At 38.3% G+C, this 27,084-nt stretch overlaps 1 protein-coding gene and 1 pseudogene across 2 annotated transcripts in view; one reads left to right on the top strand and one right to left on the bottom strand.

Annotated features, from left to right (window-relative positions):
• Positions 1-3,673: 3,673 nt before the first annotated feature.
• On the bottom strand, positions 3,674-6,529 carry LOC130075225 (trypsin-like; annotated as a pseudogene).
• Positions 6,530-11,231: 4,702 nt separating this feature from the next.
• Positions 11,232-27,084, top strand: part of taok2a (TAO kinase 2a) — a 57,812-nt gene continuing 41,959 nt past the window's right edge. For both annotated transcript variants that reach the window (XM_056239785.1, XM_056239787.1), the window contains exon 1: positions 11,232-11,687. The gene's annotated coding sequence lies outside the window, so the exon portion shown is untranslated. The remainder of the gene's footprint in view (positions 11,688-27,084) is intronic.

A 27,084-nucleotide genomic window follows, 5' to 3' on the forward strand; every position in this document is an offset into this window, starting at 1 on the left:
GGATCTGTGATTCAGAGACATGGCTTTTCCTATCACTGCTATGCTGATGACACACAACTCTACCTCTCATTCCAGCCTGACGATCCCACGGTAGCTGCTCGTATCTCAGCCTGTCTGACAGACATCTCTGGATGGATGAAGGACCACCACCTTCAACTAAATCTTGCGAAGACAGAGCAACTTGTGGTCCCGGCCAACCCAACACTTCATCACATTTTCTCCATTCAGCTAGGCTCATCATCAGAGGTGGGTAGTAACGAAGTACATTTACTTCGTTACATTTACTTGAGTAGTTTTTTGGAAAAATTTTACTTTTAAGAGTAGATTTAATTGTGGGTACTTTTACTTTAACTCGAGTACATTTCTAATGAAAAAACTGTACTTTTACTTCGTTACGTTGGGCGACGTTCCTCTCGTTACTTTATTTTAATTCAATATGTTGTTAAGAGCGTAGTTTTTTCTAAGCGCGCGCTCTCTCTTTTTTCTGGGCATGAGCGATGCTCAATTCACAAATGAATCACTCTTTTGAGTCGATTCTGTTCAAAGACGTCATCAAACAAGTTGGGCGGATCTGTCTAAATCGGTTTGCGAATCAGTTTGAATGATCTGTTCAGTTTCCTGCACGCACTGAATCGTCTCGGAGTCGTAACAGGAAGATTTAAGAACATCAAGAGCGTTGTATGAAGTGGCGGTCCACTGTCTACAGTACAGTCTAGAAAGTAAATCTGCAAATGCATCATATTTTTTGCCAGCGATGAAGATCTTTATTAGTTGAACATCTTCGTATGTTACTTCGTAAGCTGTCTGTGAATGAATTATTCCACACGACGATACATTCGATTTCATTCAGGTAATACATTTTACAACCAAACAGATTATTACGCCATATAGCACTACTACCAAGTATGACATTACCCATTTTTTGGACATATACATTACTTTATAGTTATACATTAAATAAGCTACCATCGTCCAGTTTATGAATGTGTGTACACACACAATGTGTGTATTGCGCAGTGGCGTGCAAACTCGACTTGAAAACGAATGCCGTTGCCTGCCTTATTAGACGCAGTTAACCAGTTTAAAGATGCTTTCATAAATATAGCCTACACTTAAATAGGAGAACAGACAGAAGAATTTCCTTGCATTTTATCGTTGTTTGTGTTGGGCATGACATGACTGCCATCCCTTTACATTTGAATGCAAAACTCCATAGAGTCACTTTATTCCGACATTGTCTAATAATCCAAATGTAGTTGTATAAGTTATTATACTATTATACAAACCAAAGGACAGGCAATGGTTTTCGGGCTATAGATATAATATACAGAAATAATGTTTGTCTCTTCTGTTTTTGTTGCAAAGATAGCTTATCTAATTATGATAATTTTAGTCATTTAAATGAACAAATATCTAAATAATATCATGTTATATATATATATATATATATATATATATATATATATAGGCCTATGTGATCCAAAGTAACTAGTAACTAACTACTTGAGTAGTTTTTTCATTGGATACTTTTTTACTCTTACCTAAGTAACTTTTAAGATTATTACTTTTACTTTTACTTTGAGTAAATATTTCTATAAGTACTTTTACTTTTACTTGAGTACAGTTTTTGGATACTCTACCCACCTCTGCTCATCATCCAAAACTCCATCAAGGTCAGCCAGGAATCTTGGGGTTGTAACTGATGATCAATTGAACTTCATAGACCACATTGCTAGAACTGCCCGGTCATGTAGATTTGCCTTGTACAACATCAGGAGGATCAGGCCCTTCCTAACAGAGCATGCTACACAACTCCTGGTTCAAGCGCTTGTTCTATCCAGACTGGACTATTGTAATGCTCTCCTGGCTGGTCTTCCAGCTTGCTCTGTCAAACCTCTGCAACTGATCCAGAATGCTGCAGCCAGAGTGGTCTTTAATGAGCCGAAGAGAGCATACGTCACTCCTCTCCTCACAAAACTGCACTGGTTGCCGGTTGCCGCTCGCATTAAATTCAAGTCACTGACGTTGGCCTACAGAACACCCACTGGCTCTGCTCCCTTTTACCTAAACTCATTACTTCAGACTTATGTGTCATCCAGAAACTTGCGCTCTGCAAGCAAATGTCGTCTTGTGGTACCATCTCAAAGAGGCACAAAATCTCTTTCTCTGACCTTTATCTGTTCCCTGCTGGTGGAATGATCTGCCCAACTCAACCAGAGCTGCGGAGTCAGTAGCCACTTTCAAGAAACAGCTGAAGACGCTTCTTTTTCGGCAGCACTTGATCCAGTAATACTAACACTTTCTCTTCTATTCTATCTAAAAAAAAAATAAACAATAAAAAATTCTCATGGACTGCGTTAGATGACACTGAGAGGGGTCATAGCACTTGCATATTGTTGTCCTACTGTTAGTTTAACTGCTTCTATCGTTCTCATTTGTAAGTCGCTTTGGATAAAAGCGTCTGCTAAATGAATAAATGTAAATGTAATATAATGAATTTGTGTCACTTTTTTGACATTTCCACATGTAAGTTCCAAATGAAATATAGTATGCAAGATGAAAGGGAATGTTAATAATGCTTTTTTAATGTTTTTTTTTTTTTTTAAACACTAAGAACTTTTCATACTTTTCAGAGAGTGAAATTACAAATGGTATAATCTGTACCCTCATTATTCAAACATTCTGAGGGCACATGTTTGTTGAACTTCATTAGTGCACAATCTATTAATGTAAAAAAAAAAACTCAATAATAAGAGTATCGTTCCAAGAATAGTATATTGACAATATAACAATATACCGGCTCTCTTTTTAGAACTTGTACAGCACAATTGTCCTCTTAATCAAAGAACCCTGAGAATAATCATTCAAACAATTTCTCTGAAGAGAGATATAGGGAGCATATGAAAGGAATAATGGAGAATGTGAGAGAAATGGAAAATAAAAGCAGGTTAGGTGAGCTTCTGAATCCACTGGAATTGAATTCGACAAATCCAGGCTGGTTGCTGCCCATGTACAAGTTGATCCAATCCTGGTACCGAGACACTCGGTCCAAATAAAGTCCAAATAAAATCACAAAATCACAAAATCCAAATAAAGTTCAACCATATGAATCTAGGTTGCAGTAATTTAAAAGTCTTTTTTGAAAATGTTGCCGCAGGGTTTTTTCCCCCGTGGGGTTAAAGGTTAGACATATTGCATTAATTATATTTGACTGAAATGCTTGTATTGAAATATTTTACACATTTTATATTCTAACAATGATAAAACTGTACTAAGATGAGACAGCTGAGTCCGATTATATACTTCCATATGTAGAATGTGAAAAATGCTACTGCAAAAGAGGAGTATGTCTGAATTTATAGTATTCGACAAACAGTAGGCAAAAAGTATCTGGATGACCTACTACTTCCTTTGAGATTCTGGAGTGCACATTCGACGGACTGTTCACTATCACATAAAGCCACGTGATAGGTGTTTTGAATAGCAGTGAAGCAATGCATCTGTCACTGGTAGGATGCAGTAGCCTATGTCCTAATTGCATTCATATTAGTGATTGTAAAATATCTATTTCAAATGTGAGCGTGACATATTTTTGAGTTTCAATGTTTGGGCTTGGGTCATATTTTTGTAATTTGTAAATTAAAAAAGGTTCAAATGGATGATGTACCTGACATGAATCTTTCCCTCCCTGATTTAGCAATCCAGCATAAATCATATTCAGTGATGCCACCTCCATAAGCATTATCACAGTCACTGTTGCTCACAATTGGTATCATCACCTCCTGCAGTATGTCAGGAATCTGGGTGCCTGTGACATGAGAGGAGGATTTTAGTGTCATTTAATAGCCATTTACAGTAAATTGTTGAGCTTTACAGTATTTGCAAGTAAATATTCGCTCACCTCCAGCTTGTAACATGCCCCATCCAGTGACCCAGCTCTCTGTACCTGCAGCAAATACACTACCAGAAGCCGCCAGACAGACTGGCCTGATATAATCAGAGAACGTCACAGAAGAGGAGAGCTGGAGCAGTGCTATATCGTTGTCATCGCTAGGATTGTTATAGTTAGGATGGTTAATGAATTGACTCGCTGTCCTGTATTCCTGTCCTGTATAAGGGTTTAAGCCTGATTGGCTCTGAAGTCCCAGGTAGATCATAATGGTACCTATGGAGGAGCTGTGAATAGGCAAATTTAGTTTTAATTCCACTGTGATCAATTTATAATTGTGTCTTGAGTTGTATGTAAAGGGTTAGTTCACCCAACAATGAAAATTATGTTGTTACAACACTTTCATTTATCTTCGAAACACAAATGAAGATATTTTGAATGAAATCTGAGAGATTTCTGTCCCTCCATTGAAATATTCACCCAAAACTCTGAAGCTTCAAAACATTCATAAAGAGATTGTAAAACAAATCCATATGAATCGAGCGGTTTAATTCAAGTCTTCGCAAAATTTGCTGCCTTAAATTTTCAAGTAATTAACTTGGATGTTTATTTCAACTTAAATTACATTAAACTGTCTTTGAAATTAGTTGAATCTTGTTTTTTGATTTTGATGACTTAAAGCAATATAAAACATATGTTGTCATAACTTATTGATCACATAATTTTTTTTACAGTGTTTGAAGATCAGGTTTAATTTAGGCTTTTACATGTCAATATTAATCAGCAAACTTACAGCACTCAGATTTGTTAAATGGAAGCTCAAGCATGCATGCTTGCTTGGCACAAACATCTCTAAAATTTCATTAAAAATATCTCCATTTGTGTTTACAGTTTTTTTCAATTGCTTACACACTAAAATTAAAACTTTCCCACTATTAGCAAAACCTTACACTCAAGGAGCAAAACACCAGCCTAGATTTGCACAATTGTAAGCACGTTGTCAGCTTCACCCTTTTTGCAAAACATTACACACAGTAATTTGTAAAACTCTACACACATTTTCACACCTTAGACACAGATAAGGATTGTGAGGTTACTTCCTTGTCATTACAAAGCCCCGGTTTGCCATTGACCACACTAATGAATGAATTGGATATGCACATCCACCAGGTGTGGAAGCACACATGTGCTAATTTGAAAACGCAGCACTCAGGTGTGCTATAAAAGGCAGCAGGTTCACCTGTCTTCAAGTTCACCTGTCTTCAACAAAAATGGAAGGAGCTAGAAGAAGATGAAGAAGAAGAAGAAGAAGAAGAAGAAGAGTGAGAATAAGAGGGGGAGCTCAAAGAGGAGGTGAAGGAGGTAGAGGAAGAGGAGAAGGAGGTAGAGGAAGAGGTGAATGAGGTAGAGGAGGAGGAGAAGGAGGTAGAGGAAGAGGTGAAGGAGGTAGAGGAGGAGGCCCAGGTAGAGGAAGAGGAGAAGAAGGAGATAGAGGAAGAGGAGAAGGAGATAGAGGAAGAGCCCTAGGTAGAGGAAGAGGTAGAGAAGGACTTGAAGAGTTGATAGAACCTGAACAAAGAAGACGAGGACCAAATTTGACTCAAGAAATACGTGCAACACTTATTGACCATGTTATCAACAATGGACTGACACTGATGGAAGCTGGACAAAGAGATCAACCAAATCTCTGGTTGATACTGTAACTGAATAGTTACAGTATTCTTGTTGCTTTTACAGTAGTTTTTATCAAACTGTATGTAGTCAAACTGTTGTACTTCATGCAGTAATTTTTATTTGTCTACAGATTTTATTTTTTTCATTGATTTCTTTGTTGGTTGATTACTGTAACTGATTATGGTAAGAAATACTGTAAATAAATACTTGAAATATGAGTCTGCAGAAATCAGTGTTGTGCAGTGCTTGGCAAGTTTATAGTAGGCCTGTTTGTGTACATTCTCCCTATATCTCAAACTAATCATGAAGAATGTTGTGGGTTTGTCACTATTTTTTTTTTTTTCATCTAAATAATCTCTTACATAACAATGTCTGGCCAAAAATCTAGCACTTGCTATTTCCTAAAAATAGTTTTTTTACAAATGTGTTTTTTATTTATCACAGCCGTGTGAAACTGGCTGCAATATTGTCTGATCATTGAGGACTGTGTTGGTTAAATGAAAACTAATAGCATTTTCACAAATATGTGTATATCTTTTGACTGAAGTGTGTATGTTTTGACAGAAGTGTGTCATTTTGCAAACAATCTAGGAATTATGCAAATTGAGTGTGGTGTTTGGATAATTGTGATTATATTTTGAAAAAAAGAACCCGGTTTTCAAAATTGCGTGTAAACAATTGAAAAAAACTGTAAAAGATTAACAAAAGTCTTATGGGTCAACACAAGAGAAAGTCATTGATGACAAAATTTTCATTTTTGGGCGAACTAACCCTTTAAGCTTCAATTTCATACCTTTGGAAGCAGTGAGCTGCAGACAAAACCCAGTCTTTATTGATTAGACTCCCACCACAGAAATGGCCTCCAAACCTGACACTTTGAATGCTGACTTGCCACGGCCAAGACCCTGCCGTTGCATCCTGTCCTCCAACAATCTTGTTGTTGAGGGGAGCTTGACCACATACTGTTTATAGGAAAGAAAATGTGGGAATTTCCAAATAAAATGCCCCAAAGCATACAAAATATGTAGAACAAGAGTGTTATGGTCATTAAGAACTTACAATCTAATGGGCAGAGAGAACCTACAGTATGAGGGAGACAGATACCAGATTTCCATTACACGAGATTTCCATTGCTTTCGCCAAGATAAGCAAAACTAAGACATGGCTTTACAGTAAACTATGCTTCTCCATCCATTTACGCTTCTTTCCATATGGTGGTGTGACTCCCCTTCTGTCCGGCGTTAACGGCAGCAGTGTACTTGGCGCGTCAGCACACGCGACGGCTGCAACTACAGGACCAGCACGACAACCGTCTGGATTGAGCCGAGTAGGGGACATCTCTAGGGTCTTCAAGTGGGCACCTTCCATCCTCAGTGTTTCGTCGACTAGCCCACGACACCTCAAGAGGGCTCGACAGTGACTCTGGCGTCCCAGAGTCACCCCCCTCCATCCCCCACTCAACTCAGTCCAGCTTACTGACCTCTACATCCCTCCTGCTGCTGAGACCTAACCACAATCTCACAATCTCTCCGCAACCCGACCATACCAGATATTTAGATAAACACTTACAAAGCTGATGAACTGGTTTGTGTTACCTGAATGCAGCCTCACTGTTCTAAGTAAATATACCTTTTACATAAATGTGTTGACACATACCATTGGCATGAATCAAGATAATTTATCCACACGGATTATAGCCACATTGTTAAAATGACCCATTGTCATGGCATGAAAGTATAACTGAATTTGTTAGTCCTGTGAGATAAATTAGGCCTGTTTCGCACCATGCTAAGTAGCAGCGTAACTACAGTAGCAGGCTTGTGTGCTTTTACACTGGCAGCATACAGAAAATACAGTCATTTCTGGGTTACTGGATCCAGTATTTGTTTAAAAAATGGCCATAAGTTATAAAATGGTTATCAGGACCTGGCGACTAAAAACTACTACAAACCTGATCATCATAAAATCGAATGTACATCTAATTTATGGAATCAAATTTAAATCCAAATGACAATTAATCACAATGGTGCTTCACAAAAGCCTTTCTTGTTAAAGATTGTGTTACATGGTTTATGATGTAATTTTTACTGTGTGGCAAAATATCTTTGCACCGAACTCTTCTCTCAACTACTATGCTGCTTATATGACCATATGCTGAAATAAATACACACTACTAACTCACTGTTTGGCGTGTGCAGCTAGTAGCGCTAGAAAAAGGTCTTACAGCCACTTTTAGGATTTTTTCATTTATTGGCATAATTGCTCACATCTACTTGTCAGTGGTTAACACACTGATTTTTTTTTTTTTTTTACGATGCTTATATTTTTAATTGTGTTATGGTTTAGGTATGTTATTGTTAAGTATGTGCGAGACTGTTGAATGTAAAGTCATTGAATATGACACATGGTAGTGTAGGATTACAAATGTATTAATATGTTTATTTTAGGTTCCAATACAATAGTATATAAACTGAGAAATGTTGTACATTGAATTTAGCATTTAAGGTTAGGATGGTGATTATATCCGGCCAATCCTGTTTTTTCTGTATTTGTAAGATTACTGAAACTCTTAATGGTTCTTTCCTGCCAGTCCTATTTCTCTCTAGTTAAATGAGTCAGATTACTGAGACTCCCACCCTTTGTCTCTATGATAATTTAAGGTTTGAGCAATCTAGTCAGGCTGATTGGATTAGCATCTCAAGCCCCTGAATAACTGCTGTGTTGATGAGATCAGGGCTGGGGAATTTCCGGTAACGAGCTGACTTCCGTACTACATTTGCATGTTTTGTTTCAGAGTGACTCCACCCCTATGTAATCCCTCCCTCTTATAATGTATATATACTACAATGTTTGACTCAAGACGTCAGACGAGATTGAGATGCTACAGCAACGCAATAAAGAACTTCTGCTTGAAAGATACCTCAACGTCTCCTGGTCTCCGCTTCTGACTTTTCTACACTTTAGAAGAAAATAGTTCACAACAGAAGGAGGGATGGAAATGATTGGTCAGTGCATATGCATGGGCATCTTGAGATTAAGACAAATTTCCCTTTGGGGACAATAAAGCATAAAATGGTTTTGTGTGTGTGTGTGTGTGTGTGTGTGTGTGTGTGTGTGTGTGTGTGTGTGTGTGTGTGTGTGTGTGTGTGTGTGTGTGTGTGTGTGTGTGTGTGTGTGTGTGTGTGTGTGTGTGTGTGTGTGTGTGTGTGTGTGCGTGTGTGCGTGTGTGTGTGTGTGTGTGTGTGTGTGTGTGTGTGTAACCTGTATAAGATGTCACACTGGAAAAGCAGATCTTACTCACATGTTTTGGATGTTCCCCGCACTTACTATTTACTGGTCAACCATATTTGATACACTTTCTAAGGTATGTGAAGTACAACTGAAGCCATGTGCTGAATTTGCTATATTTGGTACTCCATGTGATGAAACGAGTCTGACCATTTAAACAGTATTGCCTGGCTTTGCATCCTTATTGGCCTTATTGCATCCAGAGGTTCTCATATGAACAGAGCTGCTCACACTTACATGTTCTGTTAAACTAAAAAAAAAGAAAAAGAATGATTGGTTGGAAGCCAGTTACAATTACAATTGTTTAAATTAGCATGTATACATTGGAAAGAAATCATTTACCTTTTGAGAGTATGTTGACAGTCTGTGTAGTTGTATCGCTGAGCTCCAGAAAATCAGTAATGAGGCTTTGAGTCACAGATTTGAAAAACAAAAATGTGGGAATACAGAACCTTAAACTTACTTTAACACAAAGAACCATTTCAGCATATAAAGTGTTCTTCAGGACGATATGGTTCTAAATAGAACTGTTACTACATGTAAAGAACCATATTTTAAGAGTGTACTTTTATTGTTATTATTATTTCTGTGCCTGTCTGAGTGGCATTTTCATATATTTTACTAAAATGTTATCGATGGTGATGACTGCTTGCTCAGTGATAGTTTTACCGGTTTTACAGTGGACAAACTGCTTCTTTCAAAGGAAAACATTCCCTTAATTCTGAGAAAAAAAAATTAAAACGAAATTGTGAGATAAAAGGTGGCAGTTATGAGTTACCTTTTTAAAACTTTTTTATGTGGCAGAAACAAGCTATAGTCTGGAATAAACTCTACCCCATTGTAAAGTGAAAAGACAACAATGGAAACAAAATATGATCATTTAATGTAATATACTGCTCTCTTGTGTATGTTTGTATGAATTTTGTTGTTTATTCCTCAATTACATCAACAGTCTGTTTCTGAAAAGATCCTCTTTTCTCTTACTAAAATAGTCATACCTGCAGTGCAGAGACATCATTTGGCACTGTTATTTATTAGATGACTCATGAAAACTATTTTTTTTTTAAAGTTCGGTGGTAATGAAAATTTGTTCATTGATTAGGCTAGGCTTACATCATATTTATATGAACCATGGCCTCAGTGCAGTGCATTTTTATGTCCCCAATATTTATTTTTGGATAAATATTCATCATACTCATTAATAAGAAAGTAATCAATTTAAGATGGTTAAAAATTAACTTCACATTGACACCCTCATTACAGAGTTCAGTGGTAAACTGTATTAGTGTAACCTAACAACATAGTCATTCCACTGGCTTCAGTTTATTTGCCATGAACGGATTGCACCCGACCAAAATACATTTGCTATTAAAGGTTGTATGGATATTACCCATACAATGCCTTTCTTTAAGTCCCCCCGTTTGTAACGTCAGAAACACCAGCGATTTCAAGCCCCGTTTTTTGTGACTGTTTTTGGTTCGCTGCAGTTTTAAGAAGAAAATACTAAGCAATGGTGTTGACTTATGAATTTGCACATGGTTTGTCTTAAAGCATAATAAACACCACATTTAAACAACATTAAAAACTTGATTTTTACCACAGGGGGAGTTTAATAAATTGAGGATGTCTCACACTTATGTCCTTTCATATTCTGTATTATTATTATTTTAACTGCACTGACACTATTGGATGAGAACAAAATGGAACTGAATTATAATGACACTATCATTAACACTGTTATTGAACTGAACTGCATCAACATTGAGTTGAGCTGAATAATGACACTCTGTAGAGCTACTTTGCGGCTGAATTTAGTTTGTTTCATAATTGATTACCTTTGCAAGATTGCATTAAGCTGAATTAATAACACTGTTCTCTGTAGAGTTGCTTCACAGCTGAAATGGAAGTTGTTTCATAATTGAGAAATTTTACAACATTAGCACTGTTATTTATTTTTCTGTTTATTAATAATATGAAGCCACTTTGAAATGATCTGTACTGTATAAAGCGCTAGGCCTATATAAATAAATGAGAATTGACTTGACTTCTTTCTGTAATCCTGCCAGAATCTCTTATATATTCAGAAATTCTTGCAACTCTATTCTATCCATTTTAATACATGCATTTCATATAATAATTACAATATAATTTTGCATAAAGCAAAAACGACAGCCGAAATTATGTTTTAGATTATTATTTAGTACTCTTTTTAATGTAGCATTGTTGCAATTTATGCCAAACCTTAACGTTGTGTAATGTATCCATCAGCTGTTATTATTTACAACATTTCATTATAAACGTTGCCCTTATCAAGATGGTAGATTCCCAAAGCAACTCTTCACCGGAAACACACGGCACAGCATTTTGACCTTCTTTCCGGTTCGCTCCCGCCCCACGTAGCCATTTTGCGTTTCCTGGACAAAAAAAGGAGATGAGATAGAAAGACAATCAGACACAGAATATATTTAGTCTTCAAATCATATCTAGAATCAAAAGCGCGGATGTAACTGTGCAATATGATAGGCGCGGGAGCGGGCGAGCAGGTACACCAGCCGCGGCCCGTATTCAAAGTGGAAACAGTTGGCTAGCTGGCTAACGAGCCGTTAGCGAGAGAGTGAGATAAAGACTTCATATACACTAGAGTTTTAGGACATACATGCGTATACAATTATACTCTTCTGCACGCTAGAAGGCGGACGTTGGTAGAAAAAATGGACCGTGTGTTGATTTGAAACGTCGCAGCGGGCAAAAAACAGCAAACGCCACGGTTTTTGCGGAGGAAGCCGGATAACTGTTTATTCACAGGGAATAAAGAGGAGGATCGCAGCACGCCACGGTAAGATAGATTGTTTTAAGCACTTTTGCGTTTGAAACCCAATGGTGATTGTGAGACTTGCATAATAAGACGGGTAAACTCGGACTTTCTGTTGTTGACAGACGCTCATCTTAAGCCTGTCATGAACTAGCCGGACATCTTCAGTCATAACAATATAAGCAAGGGTTTGTACTACGATCATTACTCTAGTCGGTGCATGTGTCTCAAAACCTAGTGAGCTGCCTATCCAAGAAGGATCAGGAACATTTTTTGCCTCTATTTCCCCAAAATGCATTTTCACTGGGGATTTGAGACACAGCCGGATTGTTTCTATTGTTTAGTTTCCCCCTTTCCAGCAGAACACCGGAAACTGACTGTGCCCCCATCCCTAATTAGCATTTATACAATAGTATGCAACTCTTTATATATTTTAACCACACACTTGACTATTCATTCAGCCCCGAGGCCAACAAAACTGATCCACACTACACAAAGTCCACTAAAAAGGTTTTAGTGGTGTGAAAGGTGTGTTTCAACGGCACGAACACATTATAGACTTAAGTGCACTCAATGAGTGGAAGAAAGAACATTACTGGGTACCATTTAAGTACAGTAATAGCACATTAGGGCATGTGTAATCAATACTTGATATTTATAATGCAATGTTAGTAGACTGTTAAGAGGAGGACCTCATCAATGCTGTAAAAAGTGAAAGTGACATGTGAAGGCCAAGTATGGTATTGGTAACCCATATTCTGAATTTGTCATCTGCATTTAAACCATACAAGTTAGTGGACATATATTAGGAGTAGTGACTGAGTAGTGAACAACACACACCTGGAGCAGTGGGGGCATCCATTTTGCTGTGGTGCCCTGGGAGCGAATCGGGGTTCAGGGACTTGCTCAAGGCCACCTCTGTCATTTTTTGCCTCATTGAGAATATCGAACCCGCAACCTTCAGGTTACCAGTCTGACTGTAACCCATTACGCCATGACTGTAGTTCTCAATCCTGGTCGCTGCACATTGTGGATGACACATCCAGATCAAGTCTTTGAGCATCTACTTTTAAGCTGAAGATATAAATCAAGTGGGGTTAAAGGGTTAACCTAGTACACCCAAAAAATGAAAATTCTACCATAATTTACTCGCCCTCATGTCGTTCCAAACCTACAAGACTTTTGTTTGTCTTTGAAACACAAATTAAAATATTTTTAATGAAACCTTTTTGTCCTTCCTTTGAAAGTCCATTAAACCGAAACTTTGATGATTAAAAAAAATCATAAAACATTATGTAATCCATATTAATCAAGCAGTTTAATCCAAGTCTTCTGTAGAATTTACTCATCTATACAAATTGATCAATGGTTTTATGAACTTGAGTCATCACAGGTTTGGTTGTGTGGACTTTCATTGGAGAGACCGAAATGATTTCATTAAAAATATCTTCATTTGTGATTCAGAGAAAACGAAAGTCTTATGGGTTTGGAACAACATGAGGGTGAGGAATTAGACACAATTTTCATTTTTCAACTCTTTAAATATGAGACATACAAAATGTGCAGTATGATCAGGATTGAGATTGTTGTAAAAAGTTGGTTTATGGGTTGGTGGTTAGCAGCTGTGGTTTTCCCTTAGATCTTGCGTGAACCTCCTTTCTTTAAGCAGGAAATGTGAAATTGACTTCTCCATCCCATAGCCTAGATCCCCACCACCACCCTGTAATCATGCTGCTGGAAGCACTGGTGGTCATCCACAGAGCTCAGATGACATACCGTATATGCTTTTCCTTCATTACAGCAACCAGAAAGATTTCTGTGCTGCTAAAAGCTTTCGCACTCAGGTGAAGCGCAGTTGCTTGTCTCCCGTGGTGTGATTGAGTCACTGTCTGTTTTATTGTGCAGGGGTGTCCGGTTATAACTGACGTTTGAAACACTGTAAATGCGTCTGCCAAATGAATAAATGTAACATAAGAATAAATGTAACATAAGAATAGACTGATATGTCCCACATTGGAGTGTTCTTCAGCAGCTTTGCAGTGAATGTAGTAGCCATAGACTGTAAAAAGTAGCCTAGTCTACTTGTAACGTTACAGATAGCTGAGGCTGCTTGGCTGAAGGTGGGCTTCCACCGGCCGGCTCAGTCTCACACAAAGCCCGCCCTTTTACCCATATATGGATTGCCCAGAAGGTGGGCGGGGTTTGGATTTCCCAAGATTTTCAAAAGATGGCGCCGCCCATACCCCCCATAAACGGCCTCAAAACCGTTATTCAGAAAGTCTATGGGTGACGTCACAGACGCTTTGTCCATTTTTTTTATAGTCTAAGTTCCAGAGTTGTTTTCCGAGTTGACTGTCCCAGATCCATTCCCAACACATGTTTGCCGGGAACTGCCGTGTCTATCATTGTGTTGTCCATGTCAAAATACTGTATTTTAAGTTGCTGGCATGAACTGAAAATCCACCCTGTCTGTTGTCTAAATGCTTGTAATTTATCATTGTGCGAACAATTCACAATCGTCACTTTTTTTTTTTTAAATTGACCTTGTAATGTATCAAAATATCATAACTGGTGGTCCTTCCAGCGAAAATGACAGACTCTTGTGACGTATGCAGAATTTCTCTTGTCATTTAGTCCACTTAAACTCCACTCCTGCAAGCTTGTTGATCTGCCTTTACTTGCAACACCCACATCTTAAATTCCAATCAACAACTGATGCATGGAACTAACTACCTGCCCTTCATTTCTTTTCTTTTTTTTGTGATAATCCTTTACACTCAAATCAAATGGTACATCACAATACTGAAGAAAATATTTGTTGTTTTTCGTCACACGACTGTAAAGACAATGTAAAAACGAGAAAAAAAAACTCTTTTCTTTCTTAATGCATGTTATTCCTTTTACAAACAATGTTGTCTTGGCAATATTTTGTATAAGGAAACAACTAGCCTTTTTCTGCTGATGTCAAAAATCCCTAAATTTTTTACCCCTCCCCTCCAACGATCTAACTCCTTTGTCATTTCCCAATGGATCAAATCAAGTCCCAACCACTTTTCCCCCATTTAATATCGCATTTCATTCAGAAACTCATCGATTTACGGTAGTAAAATAGATTTCAAACTGTATTTAATTCTGACTTTATGGACCTCACCCATGTCTTAAATTGAATGTTTCTATTCATTGACATGTCTTTGAAATGTGTTGAGAGTAAAGGCCCCGATATACTCGCAGCAAAGTTCTTTTTCAGTCTTCGCTTAGTTTGGGGTAAAAAGAAGTTCGAATACATGAGCAGCGGTATACTGTGTTAGCGAACATCCTGACGCCGCCCAAGCTGAGAGTGGAGTTTAGATGAATATGTAAATATGTGCTCCACGGTTTCCGTTCCTTTCAATAAAATAAACACACAACACAAATGACAGCGATGAGAAAACCGTAAAGAAAGCATCTGATCATAGCGATGTGGATGATTGTACAAGCTCTGCAATTCGGCACACCGGGCATAAAAAAAAAAAAAGTTTGGTTCCGGTTTGTTGTCAGTTGAGGTCATGGGTCGGTAGGGAATTTTTTTTTTTTTTTTCAGTGGCAGCAAGGGATAGGTAGGAAATTATTCAGGGCTCGACCTTAAGCCTTTTCATGTGCTTGCCCTCCGAACAAGTAAATCTGTCATTCATATCAAAAAAGTTGCTTGTCCAGATTTTTTAAAATTTTATTTATTTATTCTGAAGCAATATTCTCATCAGTGTTCAATCAGCTTTGATATTTAAATTGGCATATTGTAATATCTGCACCTTTGAAGGGCATCCCCTCCCCCAATCTTATTAAATGCCCTATAGTGTCGTCTTATTCTAAATAATTGAATTTATTGATCAAATTTAGGAATTTAAAATGAAAGATGAAGCATACTGTTACCCTAGGTAGGGCTGATCAAATTAAATAATTTACACTGAAAAATTACAATTGCATAAAATAATGTTATGAAATTGATTTAAATGTACAAATAAGAAACATTGGAAAGAAGTATACTAGGCTACTTATAAACATAACAATAAACTGCCAATAGTTGGCGGCAGGCGGCCGTATTAATGAGTGAGTCATTGATTCATTAATTCAAATGATTCGTTTAAACGGTTGATTCATTCAAGAATGAGGGTGTACTCACACTAGGCACGGTTGCCATGAACCGGGCCCGAGTACGATTGTCCCCCCTCCCCACTCCCCCTCTGGCCTGCACTCACATAGGGTTTCAGCATTCGTGCCGGAGCACGCTAACGTCATTATGGTGCGTGCGACGGTTTCGGGATAAACAAGAAGAGCGGCGCTCTCTGAACACAATGGAGTCCATCGCTCTGTTTTCTTTGTGGATAATTTTGTGTCGTTTGGTCCACGGTGGTCCACAGCCTGTTGTTAAAGGGGTCATATAATGGTGCATGCACTTTTACAAGTTGATTGTACTGAATTGTGTGTTGGCAGTGTCTGTACACAACCATCATATAATGATAAAAATCCATCCAGTGGTTTTGTTTTAATCTCCTTATATGTTTTCCCCTGCCTCAAATCGAGCCGTTCGACCGTGTGACGTCACACGCTCGGAAGCCCCTCCCACGATTGTTGATTGACAGGAGCGTCTCAACACAGACCCGCCCTCGCGGGTGAGATCAGCTCCATGAGAGAGCTGTCAATCATAGTCTGCGCGGACCGGCGCGGTCATTGTTGATACGCTGGAGCACTGTCTATGAGCAGAATGGCGTCTAAGCGATTGTGGTGTTCTGTTCTTGGGTGTAATAACGAACACAGCAGTCATTTTAATGTTCCTAAATCCGAACCGCTGAAGACGCAGTGGCTGAGTTTGTTTTCGAAGGGAATATTCCCCACGAGTTTGCGCGAATCATTTCTCACCAGACTGCTTTATAGACGAGGATCAGTATAAAGCTGGATTTGCTAAGCTGCTGCTCATGAAAAATGGATCGGTAGCTGCTACCAGATATTCGTGTTCCTGCTGAATCTCCAGAAGAACGGAAGTGAGTGTAACGTTTTATTAAACTTTATATTAATATATTAATCTTTGCAAATCGCTAGCTGCACGCTTCACAATGAATGCGTCTAAGGTTTACACTCAGGGTACATTACGGCATGTTTTCTATGTATGACGTTCTCAATATAATTCATAATCCCACGTTTATACTGAACAACGCGTTATGGTTATTGTGTTACAAACGGTGTACACACAGAACAGAGAGGCGGAGTCAGCAAAGCTCATGATCATTTAAAGTCATATGCACTGAACCGGCGTGCTGAAAACAGAGCTGTTTTTGACCAGGTAAAATAAGTGTTTTCTTACAATACTAATGAGAATTTTTAATTAAAGTATATTACAAACTTTTAATTTAGACCCTAAAGAATCATATTAGATTGTACAAAAATGGCATTATATGACCCCTTTAAACAGATGCGTCGCCTTAGTAGCGCAAAAATTTTCACGTAATCGTGCTGCTCGTATGAGGAGGTTTGCAAGGTACCAGCTGAAGTGCAGCAAGGACTTTGCAGCTTTGATTACGGACTGTGTTGGTTTTGGAGCGTCGCAAAACCATGACATCATGCGTCCTGTTCCGTGCTCCAGCACGGTTAGCGCTCACACTGCATGCGAACCGCGCCCGAGTCCAACTGAACCGTGCTCTGGCCCACCTCTTCCAAGCGGGCCAGGGCCGGTGAAGCAGTCGATTCTGTTCCCTACCGGAATTCCTGTTCCCTTTACGCAATCATACTACAAGTCATGCGTAGTTGCCGAGTTACCATACGTACCATCAGAACTGAATACGAGCAAGCATATCAATGACGAGCAAGAAGCACAACTGGATGTACGGGAAGCCAAAAGGTTAAAAAAGTATTGTATTTTATTTCCGAAACTTGTAGCCCTAATTGAGTTTTCCCATCTGTCAATTCAATCCAGGTTATTTCTTTTCAAATTTAAAACGTATTACCAATTTCAATGTGATGTTTTATTAAGGCTCTGGTTAATACCATAGACTGTAAAATACAGATAAGCCTCTAGTGCAGGACTATTTGAATCACAATCACTTCACAGGTGCTTTTAATGTCTCATATTATAAAATAAATAATGCTTGTTTTGAAAGACTGATATTGTTATTTATTGCAAGAAACACATATATTCCATTTTTTGAGGAGAGGTAGTAAAGTTGGCCATCTATTGAAATAGCTTTATTAGCTTTAGTAAAATAAATCTAAACAACAATTTAGATGGCCCCTTTACAAAGGCCCAATGAAAGAAATAGGCTAATTTAAACTGAAATTGCAGGATAGGTTATTTTTGATGTTCTAGTTCCTGGCAAGTTAATTATAAGAAGGCTATAGTCCATGGACAAGTATGGGCTTTTTGTTTGTATCAAGTCTTGTTGTATCACTATACCTCACTCCTGAGTCCTGTCTGTAGAGTTATCTAGAGCTGTCTCCACTGTGTAGAATAATTATCATTTGGAATTAATTGCCATCAATTTGGAAATTGGAGGAACGTCTGAGAATTACATATGTATGGTCTTTTTAATGCAAATGGGTATGTGCCTTGAGTTTTGTAGTTCATGATTTCCCCATACATTTTTGGATCCATTGTTGGAATGTGCCAGCAAGAATAAAAATTCAGGAGACAATGTTGTGTGGTCATCTCCCCAATTTAGAACACCATTTATTAATATGGGTAATTTATTAATTTAATTAGTGCCCTCTGAAATTGAATTAATTATGATTAGACTGTTATGTTGCACCCATAGCCTATATCTTGCATGTCAAAAATAATAATAAAGGTAGTAATAGCAATATATGGTTTTATTCATATTTATTTCATTATTTTTATTTCATACAGGGAGCAAAAGGTGTCACCTGAAAATGTGTTTCCCTTGTGACAATAATGGAACTATAATGGAACTGAGGAACTATTTTTCTCATACACAAATACACGTGTGTATTTTGGTGACATTGAACTTGTTGTTAATATATTTTTATATTGTTTACAAAGTTGTATATCATAAACCTGTCATCTCTGACGTTTTGCAATCTTTATAAATAATAATAAGACAATAATATGAGGCATTGAGTTTGGATGTCAACATGGACACATAAGGCGATTTGTATGGGCACAATTCAACTGAATATATTCAGACATAATACAAAAACTATGAACAAGTGCTAAATTAATTAAATTAATTCACAGAAATATGATTGGAGTGCGAGAACCATTTTATTATGCTGCAGTGTATCAAGACATTTAAATGTTGCGCCAATGCTTTTGGCCTTTTTCGCTTTCCGTACATCCAGCTGAGCTTCGTTGCAACTGCTACGCATGCGTTGTCAGGGGGAACAGGAATTCCGGTAGGGAACAGAATCGACTGCTACACCGGCTAATCGAGCCGCGCCCGGGCACGGTTCGGAGCACTCACACTAGTCAAACGAACCGCGCTTTGGTGGTCAAACGCACTCGGGCACGGTTCAAACTGGCTAGTGTGAGTACACCCTGAGACAGATGTTAATGAATGGGTCATTGAATCTTTGACTCAACCGATTCGGTCAAAATGCTGAATCATTCAGTAATGAAAACAGGTCGAGTGTTCCTGTGATGTGCCGTGGTTCTGCTGTGATTTTTGTTTGGAACTATTTTCGCTGCTGAAACAGAACAAAAACAGCCAATATTGCATCTAAAATGTAAGTGACTTAATTTTAACTGTTTATTGAACTGTTGTAGGAAATCAATGTCACATTTTCAATCGTGATATGGTATTCAGGAAAAATAATTGAGGCTGCTTAAAATATAGAAACTCCACATTTAGATTTTTTAGAGGCAGTATGTTGTTAACTGAGTGTGTGTGTGTGTGTGTGTGTGTGTGTGTGTGTGTGTGTGTGTGTGTGTGTGTGTGTGTGTGTGCTGCGCTCATGTGTGTAGATTTCTCCTCGAGAGGCTGCGGGAGCGTCAACAGCGCAACCTCACCGTCAGCATGCAGGCTAATACATTTATTATCCACAATCGATCGCAACTTACAATAAATGTAATAAAATCAGAATCATTCTCTCGGTTTAGTGATTCCCTAGTTATTTTTTTGTTTGTTATTGATGTTCTAATCAGGCTACTTGTCCGTTCGGGCAAGTAAAATTCTCTTTTACTTGTCCTTCTAAAATCCATTTGTCCCGGACAAGCGGACAAGTTAGACGGGCTCTGGAGATACGAAGCGCGGCAGGTTAGAGTGTTTTGGATTGCATAAAATAATAAAAGAAACAAACAAATACATGGCGAAAGAAGTGGTAGACAGCAGAAGAGGGTATTGGGATTTGGGATGATTTTTAATGAAACTCGGGAGGCGGATGGAGGTTACTCTTTAACGCATCATGTGGTGTGTGCGTGCCTATGAATGCATGCATTTGTATGTGTGCGTAATGCGTATGAATAAAAGTGTCCTAAATGACACCAAAAAAAAAGACTTGTATATGTATTATTGTTCAGTTTGACGAACGATGTGTGAACTACCATGTAGCTGCCTCGTTTGTTTTGCTGGAGGACAAGCATCTTGCATCGCGTGCTATAAAAATACGGTGCTGTACAAAAACGTAAATTATAGTTCGCCTCAAAGTTTTGTATTTGTGTATTTATTTAATTTTTATTATTTCTTCCCCAAGCTCATAAAATAAATTTGGGTCGCACATAAATTGACAGGGTCGGTCGGAAACCGGAACCAAACAAATTTTTTTTTATGCCCCATTAAGTCATGTTATGTTTATACCACTTGCAATAGATTTACAGTATTAAACATGGAAAACCAGTGTTAGGGTGTACTCACCGGGCCAGAGTACGATTGTCCCCCCTCCCCACTCCCCCTCTGGCCTGCACTCACATAGGGTTTCAGCATTCGTGCCGGAGCACGCTTACGTCATTATGGTGCGACGGTTTCAGGGATAAACAAGAAGAGCGGCTGTGCCGACTTTAAGTGAAGGTAAGCCTCGTACTTTGGGATATGGCCCAACACAGTGCACGCGCGCGCACTGGAATAACGTTACCGCGATATAAAAAGCGCGTTCACGCCCCCACTGTTCTTTTCAATGCGCGTATTAAAGTTTCATGCGCAGAGACCGAGCAAGCCGTGCCTGTTCCGTGCTCCGGCACGGTTAGCGCTCACACTGCATGCGAACCGCGCCCGAGTCCAACTGAACCGTGCTCTGGCCCACCTCTTCCAAGCGGGCCAGGGCCGGCTAATCGAGCCGCGCCCGGGCACGGTTCGGAGCACTCACACTAGTCAAACAAACCGCGCTTTGGTGGTCAAACGCACTCGGGCACGGTTCAAACTGGCTAGTGTGAGTACACCCTTAGTGTCTTTTTGCAATGAGAATTACAACTTCATTTTCTACTATAAAGCGGCTCTCCGGTGTGTTCATGTTTTTACTCGTGGTTGTCCAACCTCGATGGACTGCAACTCTCATTTTTACTAGGGATTAGAGCCCGACCGATATATCGGCGGGCCGATATTATCGGCCGATTTTAGGCATTTTCCTAACTATCGGTATCGGCATTTATAATGGCCGATAAATGAATATTTAAAAAAATGCGGGTGCGGTGATTCATGTAAGGGTGGCGCTGCCAATAAAGCATCTAAAAGCTGTCACAAGAACTGGCAAAAGTAATGATTATGAATACAACAAATATAGCAAGGAGACATTTTAATTGTTTATTAATAAACAAGTGTTTTCAGTCAGTGTCAGCTAGGGCTGGGCGATAAATCGATTTTATCGATTAACTCGAATGTGTAGTTTATGCGAGTTTACGGCGATTTTTTTTTAATGAAAATCGGTTTTCTCTTTAACAACCGCCGACGCGCCAATCTGGGCTCCCGTAGTTCCGACCGGTCTCAGCGCTTGCCATGATAGAGATACACAAACAACATGGCAAATGAACAAGACCGCGGCAGCAGAAGCACACCCGCCGAAAACATTTACAAACTGAATCTGCAGGGCAGCCAACTCTCACGAGTTCACTGTGAGAGACGCAATTGTCACTTTTTACACGCTCTCACGCAAACATCCATTTTCTAACGCAGAGAAACATCGCGCAGAAAAGATCAAGAGGACACTGACACCGACAGACTAGACAGAGCAGGTTACTATTGATATGAAACAGATTCTTAGCTCTCAGATTCGGTCAATTTAAATACGAAATTCAAACAATAAACACAGACAGTTTTGGCGCTTGTAAATGTGACGTGAAAGATCGCTGACAGATCTCAGTTCAAGCGGCACATAAACCGATCATCTGTTACTCTTTACTAAGTACTAACTTACCCAAATGTAGCTAATAAAATCGATCGATCAGTGTTTTTCAACCGCGGAAAGATGTCCATAAAACAGCTGGAGAACAACATATGTCACGTAACGTTACATTTACCTCAGGATGCCTTTTAATGACCCATAGCACGCATGTTAGTTGGACTTAAAATAAATGCTATAGAGAGGATTATTTTGCTAAATATGATAACTATATTACACATTTATTATATTTGACCTATATCATTAAAATATTATAACGTTGTTTGTTATTATAAAAAACGCATTGTTTAATTTGAGTTAGTTTTAACCTTTAATAATAATAGCTGACACAGGGCTCTCTGTATGTTTACAGCATTAGGTGATTTATTTTTGGAGAACAATTAACATAACACATTAACGTATCTACTGTACCTAATATTTATCCAAAGGAATTGATATTGAAGCAATACCAGAATCAAAATCACAAAATTTGAAATTTGTGTTAAGCAATAATAAAAACAGTAGCATACCAGTCTTTTTGTACCATGTAAACATTGTGTTTATAGTTAATAAACTTGATACAATTATGTTTAGTTACCAAATAATTTGACAATCACAATAAACTTATTGTGATGCAAGTTTTTTTTTTTTTTTTTACACATCCCCCCAATCCACCCATTTTATGTTATGTTACATTTACACTATTTACAAAGACTGGGCCTGCCCTCTTGTCTTTTTGGCTTCTGATTACACTTTAATCCAGATAATATCCCAGAAGGGAATATCAAAACAAAATAAAGTTAAAACTTGTTTTGAACAATTTCTTTGTCATCTGCAGATTGATTTTAAGTAGGGAGAGAGAAAAAATCGATTTAAATCGTAAATCGGATTTTTTGTGAAAAAATCGGGGATTTTTTTTGTAGGCCATATCGCCCAGCCCTAGTGTCAGCCAAAGATGAAGTTGACGATGCTGACTCGCGATCTTCAGTGAACGCGTGCCAGAGAGAAATGCACATTTCATACGATTACATGAGTCTGTCTGTCTTTCGTTTTGAATTGTTCTGTTTAAAAGTAGACATTTCAATATAGATTTATTTCAATTCTCAGGTCTATACGCTGAGTTTCGGTTCATGAGATGAGCTCCAGTTCACCCGCAGGCGCCTCCGTGTCGAGATTATCTATCGTCTGCTATATTTACTTCTTATAAATTAAATCCAGGCAAATGGTTGATGAAACATTGATTAAAATTAAGATACAATTAATACAAAACGAAATTCACTTTGAAACGAAAGGTTTTGTGCTTTCTGTTTGATGTCTATGTGAAAGTTTCAAAGCATATTTTAGTGCCGCTTTCAGAGCGCTCACGTCCGTAGTGCTGAACTGTCGCGTCTGTAACATTGTTTTTTTTCCTCATAAATGCGAACACGAAATATAAAATAAAATAAAACGAATATTTTATGTAGCCTGAGGAGACTGAGAGCCAACCCTTCTTCATCCGGTGGGTAGTAGCCTACTTGTGATTTGCGCAGTGTAATTCACAGAATTGATTTCTCTGCTACAAGCCTCTGTCACGTATTGTGTGAGCTTGTGACTATTGCAAGCGCGCAGCTGAGAAGTCCTGATTATATTGTCTGCTATATTTACTTCTTATTTATTAAGGCAATTGGTTGATGAAACATTGATTAAAATGCGTGGCGCGAGCGATCTCCGACAGTAAACTGATTCTGCTTTGTCTCGGGTAAACAGCTGTTGCAACGCGAGCAGTAACGGCCGCGTCCGGTGTAGACACGGTGTTAAAGCTCATTCTGCCTATAACGCTACGTTACAACATCAAGCAATATTCCAAAAATGTATATAATTATAACACTTTATATAGGGCCATTTTGCATTAAGAGTAGCCTAGTTTCACGTTTAGTACATTTTGGTTACTAGGCTAATTATTTAAAATAGTATAAAAGTACTGTACATATGTAATTAAAAACATTTTCATTATGATATTATTAATTTTACTTTAGTAAAAAAGATCTGAGTTCTTCCTCCACTGGTAGATTAGAGGAATTAAGAGTAAAAATAGAAGATAATAAGGTTTTGTCAGTGACACTTTTTATATATTTATATTGATACAAGTTATGACTAAATTAAAAGACAAAGTCGTTAGTGAAGATTATGCAACAGTATTTAGAATATAATATAATATAACATGCAATGCAAACTAGTTTGGTATGGTTACAGCTCAGCTGTATAATTCTCATTCTATCATTCCCCCTGCCTCCATTACATATCTGTGTCACACAAGTGTTTGATTACCACATTTGAGTGATCATTGCAAAACGTGTTTATAAAAGATATTTATTCTGTTTATAGCTACTGTGTAAAGTACCCATCAAAAGTTTGTACACACCAATAGGAAAGTGTCCAAACTTTTGACTGGTATACTGTACTATAATACACATAAATAATATTGCTACTGTATTATAATATACACATAAATAATATCAGCCGATATATCGGTAGCGGGCTTTTTTTTACTCCCTAATATCGGTATCGGCATCGGCCCCCAAAAATCCATATCGGTCGGTAGGGCTGGGCGGTATGACGGTGTATATATCGTTACCGCGGTAGAAAATGTCAACCGTAACAGATTTTTTTATTCCGTGTATACCGCGAAATGCAAATAAGTGGGCGTGGTTAACTTGCGTGCAACGTGCGTAAGACTGAAACACTGAGAATTGTAAAAAGAAACACGGAGAAAGCAGATCAAGAGGATCCACAAAGGAATTACATTTTCTAAAGGGTTGTTGTTGTTGTTAACGTGATATTTTCGGGGGGAAAGGCGCAGCAGTCACTAGAGCAGTGCAGCACCCAGGCTACAGATTAGTGCACGCTCGCAACGGGGAAAGCTGGACAACAACAGTTATCAATATCATAACGAATAGAAATAACCTTAAATAATGTATAGTTATCTGCATCTTTCCGTCTCTTATGTATAGTTTTTAAACACGCAAACAGCTTGCCGCCCGTGGTAATGAACAACCTGCTTGTTAAAGTGATTGTATAATCCTGTAGCCTATCTGAGGCAAAATTACTAAATATGCATCGCGAGTTATATATTTCTAACTCCAAACAATTGGCCACCGAACCAGCTGATGAAATCTTCCTTTGATTCGATCCGTGATTACAACTTGACACTCAAATTAACGATCGCATTTACTGATGCAGAAGACGCGCGCGTGCACACGCACTGAGGGAGCGCGGTGTTCACCGGGCTATGGTCAAATAATGACGCAGTTACAAGGTGTGTATAATTTAAACTAGGCTACTTAGTCAACACTAACAGTAGCTGCTGTTTGGTTTTCAAACTGCTGCTCTCCTTCTAGTCACTTCTGAACTTCTATTGATTAAAGCGCAGGGTGACGGGTTGCCAGATATCACAAAAAGAGCAAAACAAGCCCCTTAAAAACGCAGTGTAGCCTAAGCAGACATGGCAAAAATGTACCGGGGAACACATTTAAACAACTAGTATTACTATCCTACAAAATTAAAAGGAAGTAACTAATTTATCATGAATAGAATAGTTCAATATAAAATATTCAGATATTATAAACTGATTGATGAAGTAAAGCATAACATGAGATTGAAAAATGATTCAGAAACACTTTATTTAAAGTTTAATTGCTCCTATGAGTTGTATTTAATATCAATCAGTTGGGCGCAGTTTATCTAAAAGTTGATGAGTGTGTTTTGTTTATATTTAGCTATCTAAATAGTTTACCAAATAAATAATTTACCAAATAAGAGAAAAAGAAAACAATGTGAGGTACTTTTCATTTCTAAAGTATTTGGGTTTATTTATTATACAAAGCCCTTTTTGTCTATTTTTCAAAAATAACTACATATATAAATATCAATATCGTGAAATATATCGTTACCGTGAAATAAAATGAGTCATACCGTGAAATAGAATTTTGGTTAGGGATGCACGATGATATCGGGACAACATCGGTATCGGCCGATAAAAGCTTAAAATGACCATCATCGGCATCGGCCGATATGAATATGTCTGCCGATGAGCCTTGCCGATAGGATGGCGTGTTTCCTATGCGCACATGACGACCGCGAACGAAGCATGAGCGCCAGCAACTTAAAACTTCCAACTAGGGGTGTGTGTCTCACGGTTTTTGATCGTGGACGATTAAAATGTCTCCACGATCTGCTTTTGAAGAAAAATCATTGTATCGTGCATTCTATCAGTTCAATTCTGGCGCCTTCATCTCGACATACTGTACAACGCGACGTACATTCGCATCAAATCACATCACATGTAAACGCAGAGGTAGTTACACTCACAGGACACCGCAATTCACAAAAGTTCATTATTTGCATGTGCGTCAAAGTCTTGCTAGGTAAACATGTCATTCACGTGCTGATGCGCTGTTCTAACATGCGCTTTTCTGAGCGCGTACACGCGACGCTCACAGGAACTAAAAGCCTGTCACAGCGCCTGCATACTGGACTAATCTTTCGAGTCTTATTGCGCTGATACTGTCAAATACACACAAGGTTTACTTAAACAAAGTTGGTTATGTCTAAAGTGAAAGCAAACAGAGAAAATCTGCTTGTCAAATGCGTGTATATTAGACGCGGACGACGCGTGCAGTTCTTAAAGAGACAGTATAATATGCTGCCGCTTGTCCTTAAAGAGATACTGCACCCAGAAATAAAAATTCTGTCATTATTTACTCACTCTAATGTTGTTCCAAACCTGTATTCATTTCTTTCTTGTGCTTAAATATACTATGGAAGTCACTGAAGTACAGCAACTGTTTGGTTAGCCACATTCTTCCAAATAACTTTTATTTTCAACAGAAGAAAGAAACTTGAGAGAGTAAATGATGACAATTAAAATTTTTGGGAGAACTATCCCGTTAATGTTAATAAAACAACAAAACACAGAGGAAATCACTCACTGCTCTTGACTGAGAACTTTAATAGAAGCTTTAATAAGCTTTTTTTACACTTAAAAAAAATACAAATATATCGGTATCGGCATCGGGCAAAATTAGTTTGAAAATATCGGCATATCGAATATCGGCCAAAATCCTATATCGTGCATCCCTAATTTTGGTCA

This window comes from Rhinichthys klamathensis, unplaced genomic scaffold (assembly GCF_029890125.1).
Source record: "Rhinichthys klamathensis goyatoka isolate OS25496 unplaced genomic scaffold, OSU_Roscu_1.1 h1tg000571l_1, whole genome shotgun sequence".
NCBI classification, from domain to species: Eukaryota; Metazoa; Chordata; class Actinopteri; order Cypriniformes; family Leuciscidae; genus Rhinichthys; species Rhinichthys klamathensis.